The following is a 25196-nucleotide window of genomic DNA, read 5'->3' on the forward strand; positions in this document are numbered from 1 at the left end:
ATTTATATAAAAAAAATCGTAAAACAGGTACTGACTCACTGAACTGCTCCCTGGATTTATCGCTAGTTTGGTCAGTTTATAACGACAATATTATAACCATGGGACGTCAAACTTGTGTTGCGTTCTTCAAGTTTAACGTTCTAAACATATTTCAGATTCTATCGAGAATCAAAGTGTATATTGTGGCAGAGCCTGTATATTTTATTTATTTTATGTTTATTTTCAGTTAATCATATTTTAATAAAGATTTAGATTTTGAGTATTAGATTCATAAAAACAGTAAAGTGTCAGGAAATAATAATCCACGAAAACAAATTACATAAACATTGTAGTCATTGCTCTCTAAATGTAATAACACTTATGTAATGATGGTATGTGGTACGCTTTGACTAGCAAATTATTTAATTACAGGAATTTAAAATCAGAATGCAATTAATGTCTGATTGGAAAGAATTGGCAGAATTCATTGTAAGTAAATTTGTGAACACAAGACACTCTTCTCGGGTATGTTAGAATTGCCAGGAATCGTAAGTCGAGGAATTCCAAGGATTGCCAGCCGTCGACCACAATGAGGAAACCATTTCGTTTCCTAGACGAGAAAGAGCACACGCCTCTGACGTCATGCAGAAGCGGCAGATTCCAGGTCACAGGAAATTCAACAAAAACGAGAGGACCAGAGGTCACGGGAAGGAGTCGGACAGTCGGAGAGAGAGAGACGGAGAGTTGGAGAAACGGAACAACGACGACGAGTCGGAGATCGACGTTAAAGCTCTAACTAGTAGAATGTCTAAAAACAGATTTCTTAATTTGAGCGAGTCAATTTTTCGCTAAGACGAACTCTGAAAGTTTATCGTACAGTACGGAGGAGATATTAAAATGTTGACCGTTCGCAGTACTTCAGCGTAACTATATCATATTGCAGACCGTCCTCAGTTCGAATCTCCGTTCCATCCTTTGGGAGTGACCGCCAGCGAGTTACCATCCAGCCTGTGGCTTGGCAATTGGAAGGAGCCTTTGTGAAGCAGCATTTGCAGGAGCAGCAGGACCGAACACCAAGAGGTATGTGCTACTTTCTAAACATTAGTCGAAGGCTCAATGTCTGGTATGCAGTGTTAGAACTGGCATATTCTAAATACCCGAATTCATACACAACACCTTACACGTAATTACACAAGGTTAAGAAAATACATCATTAATTCAATTATCGACATCTGGAGTTATTATTTAGTTACAGAAATCCCCATATTAACACGAACAGAAATATTACCTCTCGCTTAGTTGTACATCATATTCCCACTCATTTCAGATAGTGAGTGGAAGGTAACTTCTCTGTGTTCACTAAAACATCCCCAAACTAAGAAACGAACCAGGGAGGTTGTCAATATTTCAAAGTGAAGTGTCTGTATCTATTCAAGAAACTTCTCTTTCAGCATATAAGGGCAAATATTTTTGCTAACTTCAAATACCATGCATTTCATTGAAGTTTATTATAAACCATTGTTTAATTTTGTTACAGAATTGTTCTTATACCTGGCATATTATCATTGACACTTTCAAGTATAAATGTATATTTTAAAAAAAAAAAAATTCTTTATATAATGAAATGTAATGCCATAGTCATATTTTGAACAATGATCTCTGTTATGTTAAGTATTTAAGATGAGAATTTTACATCTAAATGAAAAAAGCTTATATTCAATTCCAGAAGTAAAGATGATGGAAGCCAATGTGCTGACCACACACAAAATAACTAAAATCTATCCCCTTGACCATAGCTAATTATCGACTACAATTGAAGAAAATTCAATTTATTTTTTAACTGTAAACTTATTCATAGTTTTTATTAACCCCTTCGGGATCCTATGGTACAATTTGTACCATATGCACTTTTCATGGTACATTGCGTTATTTCTCTTCTATTTGAGCTTTTTCGTCCGGTTTTTTTTGTTTTCCAAGTCCAGAGGCCTTGCAGAAGACATTACGTATGCTTTCAGACCGTCCTGCGTCCAGACATAGGAGCTGATGACGTCATAAATCAAAAATTTCTTTTCTCTAGGGATGCATTCGAGTCGAGATTTAAGCCTGTCTCGACTCGCCTCGAGAAAATGTTGTCTCGACTCGTGTCTCGACTCGAAAATATGTTTCTGTCTCGACTCGACAGTCTCTGTCTCGACTCGACTCGAATTCGAGTCGAGACAAAATGTACGAGTTAAAATATACGCACACATCAGCCAGACCATCATGACCACCTATCTAATTGTCAGTATGTCGACTTTTGGCATGGATAAAAACGGCGACACGTTTTGGCATACATGCAATGATCCTTGATAGGTCGCTGGAGAGAGCTGGCACCACATGTGCTCACTCAGGTCACCTAATTCCCGTAAATTCGGGGAAGGGGGGCGATGTGTTCTGACGTCACGTTCAATCACATCCCACAAGGGACATCACTCAAATGTCCGGCTCCAATTTCAATGAAACTTTTTTTGCTGATAGAAGGCATGTATGCATCATTACTTGTGATGACAAATTTTTGCCATGGTGCATGTTTTCTATTTTTTTAAATAACTTTTTTAAGAGTTGTGATGTGGTTATTAGAGATTACTACAGAAGTCCCTTACTACCCTTTGTAAACGGAGCGTTAATAAAGAAAAGTGAAGAAAAACCATGTGGATACATATAAGTCCTGGGGGGAAGTCGTATGGTAGATATGACCTTGATGGCAGCCATCTTGAAATCCGCCATTTTGAATTAAGGTCAAGTTTTCAAAATGGGAATAGGGTAATATGATACATAATTTCGGGCTAGAATTTAATTAGAAAAATAATGGTGAGGTTAGTTTTAAGATACACGTATTTGGGGGAAAGTTACAGACATATTAATTGTTTTTACTTACTGTGTGCGTAAGTCCCTTCTTACTTTCGTCTCAAGACCTGTAAATCGATCGCAACGGCAGAGCCCGGTTTTGCACTAGTGTTCAGAAATCTTTAAACTCACTTGAGGCAATATTTGTGGATTATTGTATTGTATTTTGCTTTTAATTAAATTTGAACCCACTTCATGATCTTGTGTAAAGTATCACTAAAAGAGAATTTCTGTTTTTATGGAGAACGTAAGCATAGCAATTATAAAAGGTGAGTAAGGTGCGTATGTATTTATAAGAAAGTTTATTTTACGAGTCTTTTGTGGTTCCGCCAACCTATTCTTTAGTTGATTTTTTTTCAAAATACTCATATCTCATAAGTAAAAGAGCTATTATAAAATCTCTTACCACTATTCTGTAATACTTATTAAATTTTATTTATTGTAAAAGCACTGGCGAGATATTTCTTATCGCCCACTAAAATTATGGTGGAGCTCCTTCGTGGCTAACGGTTAGCATACTTGCCTTTGGCGTGGGAAACCTGGGCTTGATTCCCGGTGGGAGTTCATGTGGTTCGGTTTCCACGTTAATCAGTAGGTCCACGTCTCACATAGCCTCGCTGCTGAACGGGACCTTAAACTCAGAATCAATTCAACTCAAAATTATGGTTTTGACTTTATTATGATGTCATTAGTTTAAACGCCCAACTGCCCAGTAATTATAAACATTGACTACATTATAAAATTGTAATTTGTGACAACTAAAATAACAGAAATTAAAGATTATTCTTTGGGTTTTGGAACATTTTGAAAAACGTGAAAAACTGGTACTGCACCGATAGAACATACCTTTTGGATTTGTCATTGTGTAAAGTGATACAAACTAAAGAAGAATTACAACTTTATGAAATTGCATTAGGACTTATTATTTAGAAATAAACACCAAATAAGTGTAATAGTTCATATCCGTATCAAATACCAAGTTTATGATGAATCAACTACACAAAGTAGGATCCAAAAACGCTCATTGCAATTTGTTCCATCCTTCAGTCGAACCAGGAACTGAAACATAAAGAGTGACATTTTCTTTTTAAAGATACTTTGTCCAGCTAAGTATTGTGAAGGTTTATGTCAGTAGAAGGAATTGCATTCCATTATACAAGCGCAATTTCACAACTTTATGCACACATTACTAAATATCGAACACCCTTGTCCATATGATTAGCGTACGCGTCTTCGGTGCGGGAGACCTAGGTTCGATTTCCGATGGGAACTCCTGTGGTTCTGAACCCACGTTAATTTGTAAGTTCACGTCTCATATAGCCTTGATGCTGAAAGGGACACTAAACTCTAATCTAATACTAAATACAAATATTTAAAGAAAAATGATGACGCACCAAGATGACGTGAATTTGGCTATCAAATCCATTTTGTGTTTTCAGTTATTTTCTAGTAGTATTTTTTCTAGGCATCCTTTCAAAAGACAGTGATGCAAATTTCGTAACTGCGAATTCCTGTTAGAAGTCATGAAATTATCCGATTAGATGCAAAATTTCCCGTCCACTAAAATAGATACCGTAAATTTACAATATCTAACAATAAATAATTTTGAAAGATACCCACACAGCAAGGAATATTTCCTCAACCAAAAGAAAATATTTTCCTTGATTTGCAAAAGGTTTTCCTTCTCTGGAGATTTCCATTCTGGTTTCCCTAATGTATTCCGAATATTTCCCGAAAATATTTTCTCACAAATGTTTGTAAAACATTTTAGAAATTACCGAGAGTACATTTTGAGAATGCTTGCCAGAAAGTAAATCCAGGAAAATATTCACAAAATATATTAGAAATATTGTTTTGGATGTATTGTAATATGTTTTCACTGTTCAGAGGGGAAATATTTTCGAAATGATACTAAAAATGTTTTCCATATATGATACGGAAAACAATGAAATGAAATATATTCCATATATTTAAAAAATGTTTTCTAATACGTTATTAACAATATTTTCTATTTTTACGAGAAAACATATTGAATATATATTTTTAAAAACGTTTAGAATATTTTAAAAATAAATTCTTTCGTAATATAAGAAATATTTTTTAGAAATATTTTAAAAAGGTTTACTTAATTTTTTACAAAAGTATTTTGGTAATCTTCTCATATAACTTAAATGAAGCATTTCCGACCAATATTTTAGTATTATTTCCAGAATATTTTATCGAATTTTGAATATAAAACGTTAAGACAGGGAAAGGAAAACATATTAAAAATGAATAGAAAATGTTTTCCGTTATGTTTTGGAAAATATATTGTGTTTTTAGTGAACCACATTTTCCTATATATTATAGAAACATTTTTACATTGTTTTCAGAATATACTCTTTCGTTACTGGAGAAAATATATTCCTTGTTATATCTGAGAAGTATTCCAAATATTTACCGGAAATATTTTTTAAAAAATGTTTGGAAAACATTTTATGAAGTACAGAAAGTATATTTTTAGAACATTAGCAGCAAAATAATGTAAGAAAAAATACACAAATTGTACTAGAAATATTGTGTTGGATGTAATGTAATATGTTTTCACTGTTGAGAGGGGAAATATTTTCGAAATGATACTAAAAATGTTTTCCATATATGATACGGAAAACAATGAAATGTAATATATTCCATATATTTAAAAAATATTTTCTAATACGTTATTAGCAATATTTTCTATTTTTACGAGAAAACATATTGAATATATATTTTTAAAAACGTTTAGAATATTTTAATTATTTTTTTTCGTAATATAAGAAATATTTTTCAGAAATGTTTTTAAAAGGTTTACTTAATTTTTTACAAAAGTATTTTGGTAATCTTCTCATATAACTTAAATGAAGCATTTCCGACCAATATTTTAGTATTATTTCCAGAATATTTTATCGAATTTTGAATATAAACTTTAAAACAAGGAAAGGAAAATATATTAAAAATGAATAGAAAATGTTCTCCGTTATGTTTTGGAAAATATATTGTGTTTTTAGTGAACCACATTTTCTGATATATTATAGAAACATTTTTACATTGTTTTCAGAATATACTCTTTCGTTACTGGAGAAAATATATTCCTTGTTATACCTGAGAAGTATTCCAAATATTTACCAGAAACATTTTCAAAAAATGTTTGGAAAACATTTTATGAAGTACAGGAAATACATTTTTAGAACATTAGCAGGAAAATAATGTAGCGAAAATTTTCACAAATTGTACTAGAAATATTGTGTTGAATGTAATGTAATATGTTTTTAATGTTGAGAGAGAAAATATTTTGGAAGCAATACTAAAAATGTTTTACATACATGATATAAAAAACAAAATAGGTTCCAAATTGACTCTCCATAGGACGTTTAGTCTTGGAGCCACTTTTCATACCGATTTGCGTTAATGCAACGCAAAAGTAGTGTTTCATTTGGCCGGCTTAGAAGTCACGCAGAGGTTGGTATAGTTCTGTTCACGACATAAAATGGGCTAATTATGTATGCTGTGATATTTTCAGTTGAAACATGGGCTGATCCTGAAATACGAATTTAATTATTAGTGGAGATTGAGATACAATATAAAGGAATGTTCCTTGCCGGCCTGGCATCATTGGAATTTTCGTATGTTTCTCGTGCGTGTGTATTTTTTCAAATTTTAAAAATTTTATTCTGAGTTTTATGCAGGATTTACACTGTACCAATTATTATCCGGCGAAGTAAAGTACAGGAAAATAATGTATGAAGCTTAAATACTATCACGTTAAGTTGTGTGAAGCGAAGAGTTATCTAAAAGAAGGAATCATGTATTCTCCGACTTCTGATACGAGATCTATAGGGAAGTTAATGGATCGATTCAGAAGCTATGTAGATACTGAAAATACTTTTCCGAATAGACCTATAGCCACAAAGCTAAATTTTGACGACACATTCGACCTCTTAAATACAAGGAAAGGGGAAGTGATGGCCAAAGACAATTACGGAAAAAGAAAAAGGAAGAACCATCAGCAGAGGAAGGTAGATATCGACGTTGGAGATATTTTCGATAAAGTATCTTGTGAGCATAAAGTGTAAAGTTATTGTAAACTGAAATGAGTGTGCAATGAGTCTGAGAAAGCAAACTATAGATTAGTCTATTCCGTGCAGTTTTACTATCCGGATCCATAGTGTATGCAGTAGTAGGAGTAGCAGTAGAAAGGTTAGAAGCCCCCCCCCCCAGGGATTCGTTGGGTTCTGTTCTCAACATAAAATGGGCAAATTAAACACTTTCCAAAATTTTTCTGTACATTTTACAATGTGTGGATCCGTATAGTAAAACTGCACCGTCTTTTCTGTTCTAATTTAAGGTTCCTGATTGTAAGGGCCAGGCTTGGGTAATAAAATGTGGGGTCAATTACATAAGGCGAGAATAAAATTAATCGTAATGTACAGAATAAATCTGGGATATAGTATACAACAGGTCCTCATCATTTCCCGAGGACTCAGGAAGTTCAGTATTTTACGGATTATTCATTGAGGACCTAGCAACTTGAAAATGGGGTAACAAAGCGATTTTCATTTACTTATCGACTGAAACTTGTACATGACATACCACCATTTCTATACGTGGTGCAAGAGTTTGAACTATCCTCGAGTACGGTGCACTTTATGTGCGCCTCTGTAGTGCCCTTGTACTTTATATTTCACTGTGTGTGTGTGGGGGGGGGGGGGAGAAGGGACTTGAACGCATATTGCATGTCTTGTGCTCGTGGATAGTTCTTACTGTTGCATTACGTACAAACGTGATGGTATTTCATGTAGAAGTTGTAATAGCACACATAAGAAACGCAGATCACGGTGTACTCATACTGCATATTCCAGTGTGAGTACAACATGATCTGGGTTTCTTATGTGTTCTATTACCACTTGTACATGACATACCACCATTTCTGTACGTGGTGCAAGAGTAAGAACTATCCTCGAGTACGGAACACGATGAGGAGCTGTTGTATACTATTACCTAAATCTGATTAACACTGAAAGATCTGGTAAATTTCTTTTTTTTCTTTTTTTTTGGGGGGGGGGGATAAACTAACCCAAAGTAGAGATGAGTTGTCAGAATACAGCAGCAGTAATGTATTAACGTATACTGCGCTATTCTATTTTAGGTCAGATGCTACAGTTCAAAATGACCCGTGCTATGTGGGAACTAGCAAGCACTAGTGCTGTCTGAATCAGAACGGTAAAGGTAGAGGAGGCAGCAAAGTGTAGGTGCGACTGCGAGTAAAGAGTGATATTGAAAAATAGAACAATTTACATATTTCTCCTGTACATTTTAATGGTTTATTCTCGCAAATAAGAAGCAATTAAGAAGTTGTCTTTTACTGGAACATTGCCTTCATAACTTGAGTTCATGGTGGCTTCTTTGTGCAGTATGTAAATACAAGCGTATACTTTGAATCAGGGTGGATTGATTTAAATCAGTCTGATTTAAATCAAGATTTAAATCACTTGATTTTTTAAATAAAAATCGTTGATTTAAATCAAATTCCGAAATAATTTAAAGTGGAAATAAGTAAAGTCCCGTTTCTGTTCTGTTATTCCGATTTTATGGAAGATGATAATCATAATACAATGAGACTCAAATGTACAGTATGTACAGCTTTGAAAACAAGTGTCATGCAGAGGATGATTAGGGAAAATCCCGTTTTGAACGGGTAACAGGGCAATCCTGTTCTCTTCGTAACATAGGGTTTATATTGTAAATCGTTAGCTATTCCAACGGGGAAATCACCATCGACATTTAAGACGAAGATTCTTTTGTGTGTGCGTCTATATATTTGTTCCCAGATAATACGGCGTATTTAGAAGTGTCCTATCCCTCTCCGTTGTTTTTTTTTTTTTTTTTTTTTTTTTTTTTTTTTTTTTTTTTTTTTTTTTTTAGACTTTATAACTTTAGGCAAAATTTATGTATTTCGTGCCGCAAGCTAGTTACAATTTCCTTTAAAATATGCCCCTGCCAAATATGAGTGACTTTTGAGGAAAAAAGTGTCACTTTAATAAGCGTTGCTGTACTTTTTCCTTAACGCTTAAACTTTTAAATTATATCACCTATTTTTAGGTGATAGGATAAAATCTTTATTATTCGATTAAAAAAGTACTAATAAAGCTTTTTACTTTGTTTTTTCAAGATTGAAGGAATTGTAGAGCACGTTACATATGCTTTCACTTATCTCTGCGACGAGACATAGGATGTGAGGACGTCATAAATTTAAAAAAAAAATTTTTTTGTGTCTATTTTTATTATTTTTTGGCGGGCCTACATTTTGCATTCAGAATACTGAAATTCTGCACACTCGTTCAGTGCACCCTTAGTATTTTTCAGATGATTTCAGATCTCTGCGTGAAAACAGGGGGGTCCAGAGGGGCGAAAATGTAAAAAAAAAAAAAAAAAAAGGATATTTTTAACAAAAAATAGCTTTCTTCGCGATTTACCCGCCTAAGATGGAGATATATGAATGGTACCATCTGAAAGGCTGTTCTGTTCCGAAGAGAATGATGTACGAACCATGACCTTAGGATAAATAGGGATGTTTCAGTAAACTGTTACCTGAGATCATGTTTTATACGGAAATCTGGGGTATTCGGGGATATTATTTTTCGCGGGCTTACTTTTGTATCTAGAAGTTTGAAATTTTGGACACTCATTCACTTCACCCCTTAGTATTTTTCAGATTTGTTTCAGATTGTTGCCTTTAAACACAGGCGGTACAGAGGGGTAAAAAGTAAAAAAAAAAAAAAAAAAAGGGGGATATTTCTTAACAGAAAATCCGTTTTTTCGTGATTTTCCAGCCCCAGATAGCCTACACGATGGACACATTTGAATGGTACCGTTTGAAACTGTTTTATTCTAGGATAAATAAGATGTCTGAGGAAATTTTTATATTACACCCGTGTCATCTGGGGTATGGTGAGGATGTTCTTAGCTCATTGTTAAATATTTTTCCCGCCCTTATTATTCAAGATAGAAGCTTGAAATTTTATACACATTTAGTACACCCTTAGTATTTAACAGTTGATTTTGAGATCTGTGCGTTAACACAAGGGAGTCCAGAGGGGATCAAAATTTGAAAAAAAAAAAAAAATCCCGACATCTCTCAAAATTTTCCGCTTCAGGGACATGATAGGGAAAATGTGAGTGTTACCGTTTTAAAGGCTGTTCTATTCTGAAGAGAATGAGGTATGAACCATCATCCTAGGATAAATAGGGATGATGCTTGACTAAAAGTCTATAATTTACCAAAAAAAAAAAGCCATAATTTAAAGCTAAGAAACATTGTTTGGGATTGATATAGGTTAACGATTGGGGATTAATTCAAAATTCAACCCCAATACTTTCACTTAAATGGCATAATTGACATTTAATACTAATTTGTAATGCTTATTCTTCAGTTCGCGAGTTGTATTATACGAGGAGAAAGATTTGATTTAAATCAAAAAAATCAATTTAAATCAAAAAATTCATCAAAAATGATTTTTTTTTAAAAAAATCATGATTTTTTCCACCCGCTTTGAATTATGTTTTAAAACTTACACGTCAGATTACGATTTTCATCTGATTATTTCATCCATATTCACATTCCTTATATATTGATTACTTATATACATTCTTGAACAGAGTCAAATTTTAACTTTCCGGGATGAGTGCTGTAGTAATTTATGGCAGAACGAGCGGATGTATTTTTTGTAACAGTAGAGGTTATACAACTTGATTTTAATTTGTATTGTAATGTATTTGTTTTAGTTTACATTTACGTGGGAATGTACTATTTTAGGTCCGTAGAGATTTGCAAAATTTACAAAAGGAGTACTACTTTTATTTCAGGAGAGCAGTGTATAATTAACAGGGTTGGCTGGTTTAAACCAGCTGGTTTTTTAAAAAAAAAAAACAACTGGTTTAAACCAAAAAAAAGAAAAAAAAAACGAAAAATGCATTAAATCGTGTGAACTTCATGGTGACGTTTCCACATATCAAATCATCCGCATTACTTTTATCTACTTTCCACCCTTTAATCAAGGGGTCCCGTGTTTAATTCTCGGTCGAACCACAACCCATCTTTCAAGTGTAAACCAAGTAGCGATTCGAGGTGTCCCTCTAAGCAGGAGTCCTCTCCGTGATAAACTTGGTATTTCATAAGGATGTTAAGCCTAAACATACGAAATGAAACCAAATGATATATTTCTACTTGAATGAATGCCTGTTGTTTTATAAAGAAGCCAAGGTTGCTTAAATATATTGATAGAAATTGCCCAATTTATCAAGTGCCTACGTAGCTTCCAACATCAGTTTGGATTTGACTTGGTTTTAATTTTATTGAATGATATATACATACCAAATTTGTAATTTAATACCTCAATTTTAGCGTAGTGATTATGATCCGTTGACCTTAAAATTTTACATACAGATACATGTAAAGTAATAACAGGATTTTCCTAATGGCTAAGGCGGGAGTTTCCCGATTTATATATAATTCTAGGTATAATGTTTTTACTTGTGTAACTGTTTGTCTTTTTGTCCTTCTGAAATTACTCTTGACAATTGTATTAACAAGTAGGACCATGTAAAGATCAGTACCACGTATTTTTATCAGATGTCCTTCGTGAGTGAGTCGGCAATCGCATTTGTGACCAATTAGTCCCGGTTTCGTGTCCAAATAGACAATTTCTCTTGGATGTAAGTCGAGAAGCGGTTTGGATTCCGCTTTAAGCTTGTGACCCCTTCCAGCATAACCTTGTTGTTGCATAATAACACCAAGGGGAAACAAACTAATTTCTGTCCATATTTAATATGAATACATAGAGTAAATTATTTAAACCAAAAAACTGGTTTAAACAAACAAACAAAAAAAAGTTTAAACCTCCCCCCCAAAAAAAAGTTTTTTTCAATAAAAACCATGGTTTTGGCCAACCCTGGTAATTAATAACAATATATGATGATTTTAGTCTTTACGTAATCATTAGCTTACGCGCATACGCACCCTCGCTGACGCACTTATTCCTTACGGACGCAACTTCACGCTGCCCCATTCCTTGTTGCGCTCCTGTCCTGACTCGGTTATGTAGCATTTGTAGTTTTTAGTGGCAACCACATACCCATGTTGGTTGGTGTTTATATCACAACCGTTTCAATGGCATTCCTTTGAACGCATATTTACACCCGTAACAAGTAAGCCTTTCTAAAGTGTCTTTCGCCCAGTAATATAACTCTTCCCGTAAGAAATACTTTAGTTGCTGAGACTGAATTTACTGATCAAAGATTTGAAATGTAATGAATTTGAGTATGTGGAGCTAGGACAGTACTTTATACTTTTACTTGTTATCTGGCGTATATTGTCTTTCACTTTGAGTTCTGTTACTATGCTGAATAAAATTAACAAGTCAAAATACAGATATAGGCGTAGTAACAATGCAGAACGGGCTGTTCTTTATATATATATATATATATATATATATATATATACAAGAAAGGGAATTTCCATAAGTGATGACAAGTTATTGTTGTGTTTGATCTAGTTACGCATCGTGGTTTTAGTTGTTAATTATAGAAACGAGCGTAGCGAATCTTCTACAATTCGACTCGATCGGCATTTGTTTATTTGTTTTTCGTTTGTTCTGTTAATTATCGTAAAAGTTAAAATGAAAACGCTGCGTGTGTCTTTCTTCAACTGGCGGAAATAATTTTATTGCTTGGGGTTGTAAAACTTCAAATGAAACGTTTGTTTTATATCTTAACGCTTATGCCATATAGTCTAAAGAAGACGTGGGGATCACGGTGGTTCATTTGTAGAATGCTTACTTCTGGTGCGTTGGGTAAGCAGGTCACAATACTTCCTTGAGAATTCTTACATATTTATATAGAAAGCAAATTTAGGGAAATGATAATATTTATTTTTATTATTATATTTTCAGTTTTAGCTGAAAGGTTAGAAACAGCGGAAATGGAACTAGCTAGTTGTCATGCGAGGAACAAAGTGCTGGAATGCAACATGAGGGATCTTAAGACGTCGAAAGAAGAAATGGAATGTAAGCTGAAGCAAGAAAGACAAGCTCTAAAAATAGAAAGGGATCATGATAAAGAAAAGGTGAGTGAACTATGTATGTTCAGATAACGTTCCATAGTTATACTCTTTATGCTAAACGAGATGGATGAAGAATGAACGTAAATAATTAAGAAATTACATTTTTGTACTCTCCCGGAGGGAATCGAACGTGAGACTCGTGCCCGAAATGCACACACACTAGTAACTAGATCAGCGGGCAGTACTATGTATTTTCAGATTACGATATTCATTTCTTCTTTTTGTATTAGAACAAGTGTAATTTGTCAGTTAATTACGTTACACAGACACAGTTTATTCAACTGAGTGTGAAATTGGGGGGTGGAGGGACTGTAGGCACGGTATTAAATAGTAGATCTCTCAATGCACCTAGTTCGATCCTAGAGTATGAGAGTTTATGATGGACAACGTGATGAGCGTGAGTTTTCTTTTCCCTCCACATTTTCTTTTCACCAATTCTTTCATCAGCATCCCTAGTTCGATCCTAGGCTGTGCGAGTTTATGATGAACAACGTGATGAGCGTGAGCCGCAGCTTGAGGCGTGAGCGTGAGCTTTGGCTAAAAGTGTAATAATTGGGTTCTTTCTTTACCAAAGTTTTACATTTAATTAACATAATAATGCCGAGTGAGCGTTAGCGAGTGGAGACGGGTTAGTGCCCCGCAGGGCACGTTGTTTTCTGTTTTTATTACAGCTAAATGGGAAGACGTTCCTGTGTTCTAGAAGATTGCTGCCTTCTTGGTTATGTCACTAACCGTATGTCTTGGTTATGTCAGTAAACAATATAACTTTCTCCACGTTTCTTTATATTAGTATATATCAGGGTTGGCAAAAACCATGGTTTTTATTTTAAAAAAAAAACGGTTTTTTGGTTTAAACCAGGTTTGTTTGGTTTAAATAATTTGCTCTATATATTCATATCATATATGGACAGAAATAAGTTTTTTTTCATCCTGATGTTATTATGCAACAACCGGGTTATGCTGGAAGGAGTCACATAAGCTTAAAGCGGAATAAAAACCGCTTCTCGAGTTACATCCGAGAGAAATTGTCCTCCATTTGAACTCGGAACCAGGACTAATTGGCCACAAATGCGATACGTCTGCCGACTCACTCACGAAGGAATCCTGATAAAAATACGTTGAACTGATCTTTACATTCTTCTTGATATAATTGTCAAGAGTAATTTCGGAAGAGCAAAAAGATAAACAGTTGCACAAGTAAAACTATTATAGAGAATTACATATGGACAATTTCTAAGTACTACGGAGTACAGAACTACCTTAGTTCAAGTTAGTTAACAATGACTTTTATTGGTCCAAATTAAAGAAATACAACGACTTAATTTGCATATCAGTAAGAAAAGTGAATAAAGATACGAATTATTTGAGTCCACTTTGGCTCAGACTCATTTATACATAAATAGATACCAAAAATAGTTCTCATTTCACTAAATGCCTCTCGTGGGGTCTGTATGACCCCCCCCCACACACACACACAAAGTACGGCATTTCTAAGTATTTTATCAATAGTAAACATTGAAACGAAACAATATTTAGAATTTTTCTTTGATTGCAATTACATAACAATAATAACAACTACAAAAAAATCACAAACATTTATAAACTTAAAAAAAAAAAATTGCTTTTGTAGTATAATCTTTTTGAGTAATGAATGGGGAATTCAGGTCTGAATATAACACGAATAATATATGGGAGTGAAACGTGATAACCCACAAATGTGTGTTCATCAAGATTTTACAAACACTTACACTTTTACGAACATTTTTCGTTTTTTGGTTTAAACCAGTTGGTTTTTTTTTTTTTTTAAAAAAAACCAGCTGGTTTAAACCAGCCAACCCTGGTATATATATAGGGTGTAAAAAAATTTAAAGCATCAAACCTACAGAGGTGATTTGTCACATCAGAGCAAAGGAATAGTTCATATGGGCCTGTGGTAAAAAGTCCATACTTTCGAAGCTATAGACTGTCGAAGACATAAGAAAATAAACTTTAAAAATCTATAGCTTCAGTGTGGGACCGAGCGCAGTCAAGGAAGACATCACTTAAGAACTAGTATGTGCCCTATTCAGATACCCATGTTTCAGAATTCTGCGGTGCTTGCGTATCAATGGACAGTTTATGAGCACTTCAACTTTACTGAGTATTCCTCAACTGGCTCTATAAAAATTAATGTGTAAGTGCCGCAAGATTCTGAAATATGGATATTTGGATAGGGCACGTACTAGCTCTTAAGTAATGTGTTGACTCGACTGGGATCGGTCTCACAGTAGTGGAACTCTGGACCTCTAAATTTCCTATTCGCACGTTTTCGGCAGCCTGTAACTATAGACGTTTGACCACGGGTTCATATGATTTTTTTTTTTTTTTTTTTTCGTGTGCAGAGTAAGAATTAAATGATAACTTAGCTGCTGATAGTCGAATTTCGGTCAAAACTACGCTAGAAGTCGTGTAGCCGAATAGTACTCAGTGATACTACACTTTGCCTTTTCCTGGATTACTATAGTACGTAAGGTATAACGTCGTTGCTTTCCCGTGAAAAGTTGTAGTGACGTTTATGGGGAGTTGCCAGCTTGGTTACTCGTGGCTCGCTGAGCGCAGTGAATGGTGGCTGGTGATTTGCTATCCTCTTACCACACCCCCAGTGACGAGCAGGTCCAAGTGCGGGAAGCCAATGACGCTATACCTTCTGACCTTTAGTTACCAAGAAAATTGTCAAAAGGTGTTAACCAACTTACTTGGTTACATTAAGCAAAAGGAATAACAGCTGTACAGTTTTGCGGTAAAAATAGCCGTCTCGTCTTTGTAATTGCTCATTGCACTTAATTATTGCCGGTACTTGGGCTGTTATAGACAATTAGTTATTTTAACCCCTCTTCCTTGCTTGCAGGACTCAGTTATTCAGGATAAATTAACACGTCTCAATTGATCTTTCTTTTCGAGTATCGAAATGCTTATATAATATTAAATTAGCTGCAGTATGGGATATTTCGAAGTAAATTTTTCTGGTCACAGTATGAAACATCCTCAGATATGCTAGTTGTCATTGTCATGTATGCGATGCACTAACCAATTAAAGTAGTGTATACTAATTACGGCTCTCGATAACTATATTCATCTTTATTAAAAATTAGTTGCTATATAGATGTATATGTAGTATATAAGCGAATTTTAAAGGGAAATGTAGACATAGTAACTCCCACAGGATTTTTTTACAGGGGGAAGTGGGCAAAATGACCGACATTCAAGCAAAGACGCGGATACAAATACCTAGAACCACATAATATTTAATGTAAAAAAACAATTATTACAACTCACTGCTAACTTCACTAACTGTTGTGTGTGAATAAAAAAAAATTAGCATATTTTAATACTAATTAGGAAAATCCATTGCTAAAGCAAGTGCTCCCTGCAGCGGGCGGCTATGGTTACAGAATACAGTTTTAGTGTTATTGATACTTCGTAAGTGAAATCCTCATTTAGTTGGGCGAGGAATCTAGAATACAATAGTGCTATGATAAAGAAAAGAGTAAGTTTTTATATTTTAGGTATGTTTTGTATTTGTAACCTGTTCTTCTTTCAGCTATGGAGACAGATAGTTATAATTCTTGTTGTGGTATGTACACTCATGACAAAAATTATTGTCGCATGTCTATAAATATGTTGTAGGAATATAATTTGATAACGAATTCGTCCGGTATTTCTTATAATGTTAGTATGTGTATAATCGGGAAAGACGATGTATGTGGCAAATTTCATGTCAAAAGAGCAGTAAATAAGAACAATAAAACGAAAATAAAACTTTCTTGTCCATTTAGCAACATTTTGTTTTACTCATTCTAATTTTCGGGTTTGTAATTCTTTTCTTCTGAAATTTACTACGAATATACATTTCCCGATTATACATGTAGTATCAGTATTAATAGTACCCTGCAAAATCATTATCAAATTATATTCTTACAAGACAGTTATAGATATGCGACAATCATTTTGGACATGAGTGTACATAGGGATATAAATAAAATATATTTTATTATAGTTTGGTTTGCGCATGCGTATCTTTTGGTACATAAATTAACAAATGAACGTAAGTTTATCTCAAAAGTCGAAGTTTGCGTCGAGCACTTCCGGTTCGAATTTTAAAATTCTATTTTACGGTTGGTAAGACCTAGTTACGCACTTCTCGAAAAAAAAAAAATGTATTGCTTGTGTGTGCAACCGTCTTGTCGCAAAAAATTCGAGAAACCGTCAAATTTTCAAAAATCACCTTTCTCGAAATCACCATAATTTAAAATCCTGAAATGTTGTCAAATTGTTCAACTTTACATGAATAATAAACACCCCAAACAGCATTGTCGACCAATGCTTCATGAATGAACTACAGCCTCTTGAAGTTAGCGAAGTTTCATTAACTTCAATATCACCGTTGGTAACACTGAAAACAATGAAAGTGCAACAATTTGATGATGTTTGTGGTTCACATTCATTAAATAAAGAATAAAAGTTTTTCCTGGCTCCTTTTTATTATTTTGATCAAAAAGGCTCTCTCAAATAATAAGATGAGCCTCCCCTTCTCCGTTTTCTTAAACCGATGTAACCTGAGGTGTAAATTACGATTACGAAACAAAGTTTCACTGATTTTTTCCACTCTGAAGTAATTATTTGCTTACTTAGTGTCTTCTTCGCTAATAGCATGTAACCATGGCAGATGCTCCAATAGGTGTAGGTGCACTCACAACTCGTAGCACGTTGTCGATAGTCACAAAACACTTATATTCTCTTCTCTTATTCTCTTCTGGAAACCTGTACCCTGTTGAAGGTGCATGTGGAAACAAAGAAAAAATAATGAAATGAAATCTTGGGAGTTTTACGTCCCACTTTTATGCCGGTTAGGCTAAAGGAGACAGTGATTATGAGAAATGAGTGAAATGGCGGAATGAAGAAAGTGGGAGGAAACGGGAGAACCCCGAAAAACCCACCAGCACGGTGTTTGTCCACCACAAAGTCCACACGGCGCGAGCTGGGATCGAACCAAGGACCCCAAGCACCGGAGGTGAACGCTCTACCACTGAGCCACCGCGCCTCCTGGAAACACAAAGAACACTGCAATTTCATGTAATATTTGATTTATTGATAATATTTCTGCTATCCATCACTGGTTATTATAAATGTATGTAACAAAAGTTATTTTTTTCAAATTTCTTAAATCTACACTTTGAATTGCAGAAGCTCGATTTTGGGGAAAGCATGAAGTTAGTCCATAGTGACCCGTTACTGCCATAAAAGCCAAAGATGACTTCGGTAAATACCAGTTACCGGTCACACACCTTTCCCTTTCTTTTTTTCTTTCTTTTTTTTTTTTAATTGTCGAATTCGGTTTTTGGCAACAAGACGAGAGTAATACCCGGAGTTGGTACTTGCACTATACTCACGAATTTTTCTGCTGGTTTAATACCGTGAATCTGTTTTTCGTTTTCCCGTGTTGCCACATTCTTATCCCCCCTCTCCCCAATACGTCGCAGAGACCCTTACCACGGCCGGTTTCACTGAAAAGCCACTGCTTTATCGGACCTGTCTGCATCTTGGACATCTGAAAGCAATTTTTAAAGTGGAATGCAGCACCATCAGAAATCACTGAAACGGTTTATTAAATTGTAGACACTTATTTTCACGTACTCGAACCTTTTTCTATAACGCATATTTTCGCTTTTCTTCGAGTATTTTTAGAATCTTATTCATGGCTATGAGTACGAGCCGAATCGTGTGTTTTGTCATCGCTTATTATGGCAAAACTGTCAGTTGTTTCATAATAATATATCACTCCCGTAAAGGAGATTTGCTCGTTTCTCCAGTGATCACTCTGAACTTCCCTTTGCAGAATAACAGTCCAATTTAAGCGAAGTCCACATGCAGTAAAATAGAATTTTTATCTTGAAATTTTACACGGTGCTTTGCGGTAGCATTTTTTTCCACTTTCATTGTTGCAAACTGTGACTTCAAAGTTAACGAAAGTTCGCTAACTTAAAAAGGCTGTAGTTCATTCATGAAGCATTGGTCGAGAATGCTATTTGGTGTGTTTATTATTCATGTACAGTTGAACCATCTGACAAAATTTAAGAATTTGAAATTATGATGTTTTCGAGAAAATGACGATTTTGAAAATTTGACGATTTCTCGAATTTTTTGCGATAAAACGGTTGCACACAGAAGCGATACTTTTTTTTTGGGGGGGGAGCGGGTAACTAGGTCTTACCAACCGTGAAAACAGAATTTAAAATTCGAACCGGAAGTGCTCGAAAAAAAGCATAAACTTCGACTTTTCACATAAACTTACGTTCATTTGTTAATTTATGTACTTAAAGATACGCATGCGCAAACCAAACTATAATAAAATATAGTTTATTCATATCCCTATGTGCATACCACAACAAGAATTATAACTCTATATGTCTCCATTGCTGAATTGTGAGGCTCCGAATTTGACCATTTTCCACGTTTTCTACAATTCATGAATTGTACTCCCCGTCCTTGTTGGCCCATTACTTGGTGGGAATTTTTTTTTCGACAAAAAAAAAGCCCCTTAAAAACATGTCTAGTTCCTATTAAAAAAAGTTTGAACCATATCTGAGATGGCGATGGTACAATTTTATTATTTATTTATTTATTTATTTTTGCTTCAATTTTAACTCAGATATCTAATTTAAGTTAAAAACAATGTACATTTCTCATTAATTTTTAGTTACTATAAAGATGTGACTTAAAATTTGTAAAATACTGTACATATTTTAATTTTTTGCATTTTCTTTTTCTATAATAGATTATTAAAACACATGGTACAAAACGTAAGAAATGTTTATTAAGCACTGACCTGTTCCGAGAGATCAGAAAAAATCATTACGAGCTGGTTTTGGAATGAACATAGCTGTTCTTTATGCTATGTATTGGGTAGTTCAGGAAGTGAGTATTTATTGAATGTTTTTTTATTATTATTCGATATGCCCATTAAACCATATAGTTGAGACTATTGTATTGATAGAAAGTTGAGACACTATAATATTAATAAATTTTCATAGAAATAGGCACTAACTATACATTGAAATAGGAAGAATGGGTCAAATAGAATTTACTGTAGGCAGCCAATGACACCCTAAAATAAACAAACTTCTGTTCTTTATAATATATCGAACGTAAAGGAACGACATTGGTTGATTTGGCGCTTTATTGATGCATTTCGAAGGAAAAAAGAGAAGCAGGACACGAGACAATGCTTCAAGAAGACGATCCGCCCAAGAAAAGAAGAAAATTCCCGACGAGAGCTCACGTCGTAGTTCGGATTCCACGTTAATCAGTAGGTTCACGTTTTGTATAGCCTCGCTGTTCACGGGACGTTAAACTCAAAATCAACTGAACTGAAAGAAGAAAATATATTCAAGCTGATAAAAGAATTCGCCGTACAGAATTTTGAAACTGTTGACATTGCAGAATAATGCTGGATTTGGCCCATAATTCCGTCATGGAATGTTAATGTCATGGTAATTGTAACATAAGACAAAGCAAATTATTCAATAGGTATATTAGATTTCACTGTTGTTTCCTTTCCAATTATCTGTGTTGCAAATACGTAGTAATAAGCAGTAATGCAGTGTAATGAATTGCTATGAAGTTATGAATATCCTTTACGTTAGAGATATTGTAAAGATAACTTCACAGAAGTTTACTTTGGGGTGTTGTAGGATACCTACAGCAAATTTTATTTTAGCCCAATATAGATTCATGCTGAAAAAAATTTCTGCAGGTCATTGTCTCCGATTTTCCTGAAATTAGGATTATATCATTCTAAGAACAAAATAATTAGACCCATTTTTTTCTGCACTATACACACACACACCCACAAAAAAAAAAAAAAAAAAAAAAAAAAAAATAGAACTAAATTAAGCATTTGTTGCAACTGAGACTTTCAGTGACTGTTTGCCATGGCATTTTAAAGAAAATGTGGATCAAATTTAACCTTTCCGAACTTCTTAATTTTACGTTGTGCAGTTATTTTTTGAGTTTTAGTGATATTATTGCCTATTTTTAAGGCTTTTAGTACGTAATCATCCGGTTTCTATTTTTGAAGTACATTATAACCCATTTAAGTAGATTAACCTATTTAGATATACGGCTTTGCGTCCAAACGTCTCGCGCCCAAACGTCCTGCCCCGGTATCACAGGGTGGTATAGGAGCAGAGGGCTGGTGTTATTTATCATTAGCCTTTAAGATATATCTATAAGTGAGCATAGTGAGAAGGATCACATATACTTCTACCTTATTAATTTATACAGTATGGCGCTAAATTCGGTGTACAGAAGCAGAGGGGTGATTCCTGAGAGTTAAAAAAAAAAAAAAAAAAAAAAAACAATAAACATAGGGCGGAAACTCCATCGTTTATGTGTTATAAGCTGCTGAAATCATGAAAAAATGAACTTTAAAGGTTCATAGCTCCAAAACTATGGGACCTACCTTGGTCCGGTCAAGACTTCCCTATCCAAAAATGCGTGTTTCAGAATCCTAAGGTGCTTCCACAACAATGTTTATAGAGGGAGTTTGACTATGGGCCTATGATATAAAGTACTCTCCAACTACCTCCACAAAAATTGTTGCGTGAGTACCTTAGGATTCTAAAACATGTATTTTTGGATAAAGCACATATTAGTTCCTAAGTGAAGTCTTGACCCGACTTTGGTAGGTCCCATAGTTTTGGAGCTATGGACCTTTAGAATTGATTTTTTCATGTTTTCGGCAGCCTATAACACGTGAACAATGGGCTTCTCGCCCTAAGTTTATTGGAACTTTTGTTTGTTTTACTCTCAGGAAACACTCCTCTGCTTTTGTACGACGAATTTAGCACCATACTGTAGGTATCGTTAAAAAAAAATGTAAATATTAAGCTAGGCTTAATCTGCACTTTTTAAAAAAAGTTTATATCTCTATTACTTTATGGCAGGCATGCATATAGCGGAGTTGGGATTTGGGCACCAGAGTCCAGCGGGCAAGCTCTGTGTCGGTTTTCTACATTATTTATTTACAAATACTGAACAAAAATTCAGAATAAATTAAATCTTTTAAAAGTTTTCTTTTCTTTTTAACTCTTTTTAAAGCGAGCTTATCTTCTTTATCTTTTAAGTCGAAGCAGGAAATATAAACCACCGAACGATTTCTGTGTATGAACTCTGTCAAACTCGTAACCCAGCTGAGTTACTTTCCTTCCTTCGCTCAGTAATACTCATGCATCTACAGTTTCCATTTTCATCCTAAGTTAAGTTTATTGTGTTCTGTAATATCATTATTTTAAGTTTGGATCATAGTTTCAATTCTATATTTACACTATAACTTTATTCAGCGTACCAAATTTGAGTGATAGTTATTAAGATATTTACTATATAACTTCCAAAAGTATAGGAAACAATGTTTTAGTATTTTGGATAGCTTGAGATAAGATAAAAAACCCGCATAAAACGCTTCGTTTGACTTAACCTTGATTCTGAGATATCTTTCGTTTTTAAATTTTTTCACACATGCTACAAATAGTAATTTTACAACAATTGGTTTATTTTAGGAGTCCACTGTGTTTGGAGGCTATCAACCGAGATGATTTCAAAGTACGCCGTACACAGGTACTACATAGACGGTACCAAATTTGACCGTAAGTAAGGATGAATCCCAGAAAAAGGAAGAAAGTGTTGTGACTCACCTAGCATTTCAGTGTCTTCCTATGTGATAAACTATCATCAGCCTCCCATCATTAGCGCGCGGCTTGCTCAATTTGCAGATTCGACGAAAAACGTTTTATATATAGAGTGTTTGGCATAGAGACATTTAGTATATGAAGCCCAAAGTTCATAGCGTCAACATAACACCAATTTAAAAATATAGACTGAAGATCTAATTAATTCTTATTGACTGTGATTTTTTTTATTGGCGTAGCTCGCTTCGTGTGATGTGTATGGTACTCATTTAAGCTAATTTGCGGGTATATTATGCTCAGTTTTAATTTATGGCAGTTAAATCACACTTCAGATTCTAAAGTAATGTATAATATACCTATTTCGTATCGCTAAATATATTCTTAGATGAAGGTGACAGAGAACTTTTCAAGAAATAGTTTAACTTATTTTGTGTGTGTTGAGGGGGGGGGGGGGACGTAAGTAAACGCATGATTCTGCTGCTTGGTTTTCGGTGATTGGTACAGTCATCTTCTGAACTACAATACTAGGGTGTGGGGAAGAGTTTGTAAGGTGCAACTCTGTTCGAACTTTTCTTACAAAGTAAGTGTGCTTTTTTTATGTTAAATAAAACTTGTTAAAATTGATACACTGATGAGGTGTATATACATTTCAAACTATTATAATGTACGGTATGCAATTAGTAGACTTAAATTAATATAGACTTTTTGTTTATGTATTCACATTGAATATATTGTGTACTACAAATGTATACTTAATGTAAAATTTAATACATTATTACTGTAATTATTCTCAATAAATCTACAGGATTTTATTTTATGTATTGTCTTTTAAAGGTTCATTCCTTTATTTGGCTTTCGGTTTATGTAATTATAAGTAATGTAGGATGGTGGAATTTTGATCATTTTAAGGATAATTTCTTTATTATATACGATAACTCAAAGAAATAATCGATTGTATATCGCATTAAATATTTACATGATATAAAATAAGTTATTTTCCCCATTTATCATGTATAAATCTTACCACCAGTGGGGTTCTGTAGTATAGACACTGGTTGCCCAAGTACTTCACAAGTTGCGGTATAGTCAATGCGGTCTGGTTGCTTGAGCACTGACTTCAGGAGTGGTAGAATGAATGACTATTCGGAAACAGTGAGTAGCCTAGTGGTTAATGCATCGACACGGTAAGTTAAAGTTACAGGTTCAAATCTTAGTCCAGTCTTGCATTTTCTTTCCTTTTGTAATTATGTACTTTAGCTTAGTAGACCTGATTTCTTTATACTCGAGTTATTTCATCATGACTTTCAACACAAGGACGACATGAACCACTCACATGTTGATAACTGGGATGTCTTCCTTGTGCCCTGTCATTTATTCTACGCACGACAATAGCTGTTTTAGTGTTGTGTAAAACATACAACGAAGAGCACAATTAAGACACCTCGACTGTGGACATCTGAGTGGTCCACGTCGTCCTTGTGTTAAGAGTCATGGTGATATGATCACGTTTTATAGTGATTCTTTATAAGAAAAACTCATTATATACACGTGTTTGTAAGTTTCGTATATTTTTAATACTTCTGTAAGAAACTGTACTATAGCATTTTTTTTAGTTCCATTAAGAATACTTTTCACAAAATGCATGTGATTTGTTCCGATTGTTATTGTTCCTCCATATCATTTTTCAATGAATATTGGCATAGATATAGAATGTGTGTCCGAGATAATTTAGTTTTCTTCACTTGTATTGCACAGTGCCCCCTGTGGTGTCGCCTTGTAATATTAAGGGATCCCGGGTACATGACAAAATATTTAGAAAATATTTTCTGTACATGATAGAAAATATTCAGAGAATATAAGGTAGACAAATCAAAAACATTTTCAAATTACTTTTCTTGGTGTTTTGTAGCAGTAGCAAATGTTAAGAAAATATTAAACTAGTTTCAGACGAATTTGTGCTAACAAAGAAAATATTTACGATTTATTTTTCAAATAGCAATTGATATGTTTTTGATTTGTTATTGTATGTAGTTTCAGAACGTACTTAAAGTATTTTCTAACATTTTCTGGTTTTCGCAGAGAAATATTTTAAATTCTTTCTGAATATTTTTCCGTCATTACTACCATAACACCGACAGTTCGAAATACATTTCTTTCTTCAACCTATAAGTTAGAATACGAGAATTTATTTCAACAAATTTACGTGATGATAGAAGTTTCCGTATGTTCTAAACCGGTTCCAACATACACAAACTTCTACCACTCCATCAATTTGTACAAATGAAATCCAGATATTTTAACTTACAAGAGTTGAAAAACTGTTCAGTATTGAAGAAAGAAATGTATTGCAAATTGTAGGTGTTATCATGGTAATGACGAAAAAATATTCAGAAAGAATTTAAAATATTCTATGTGAAAACCAGAATTCGTTAGAAAGTATTTTAAGTACGTTCTGAAACTAAATACAATAA

General features: G+C 34.2%; 1 long non-coding RNA gene across 3 annotated transcripts; it reads left to right on the top strand.

Moving 5' to 3' along the window:
• Positions 1-6233: 6233 nt before the first annotated feature.
• LOC145693376 (uncharacterized) lies at positions 6234-22771 on the top strand. Of its 3 annotated transcripts, none has more exons than XR_014132760.1 (4): positions 6234-6342; positions 12831-13003; positions 19815-19954; positions 22597-22771. It is a non-coding gene; the product is annotated as an uncharacterized LOC145693376 (long non-coding RNA). The 3 variants fall into 3 exon arrangements; XR_014132761.1 differs by lacking the exon at positions 6234-6342 and adding an exon at positions 6368-6899 and having other exon boundaries at positions 12837-13003; XR_014132759.1 differs by lacking the exon at positions 6234-6342 and adding an exon at positions 6391-6899.
• Positions 22772-25196: the final 2425 nt, after the last annotated feature.

This window comes from Thermobia domestica, chromosome 8 (genome assembly GCF_964235325.1).
Source record: "Thermobia domestica chromosome 8, izTheDome1.hap1.1, whole genome shotgun sequence".
NCBI classification, from domain to species: Eukaryota; Metazoa; Arthropoda; class Insecta; order Zygentoma; family Lepismatidae; genus Thermobia; species Thermobia domestica.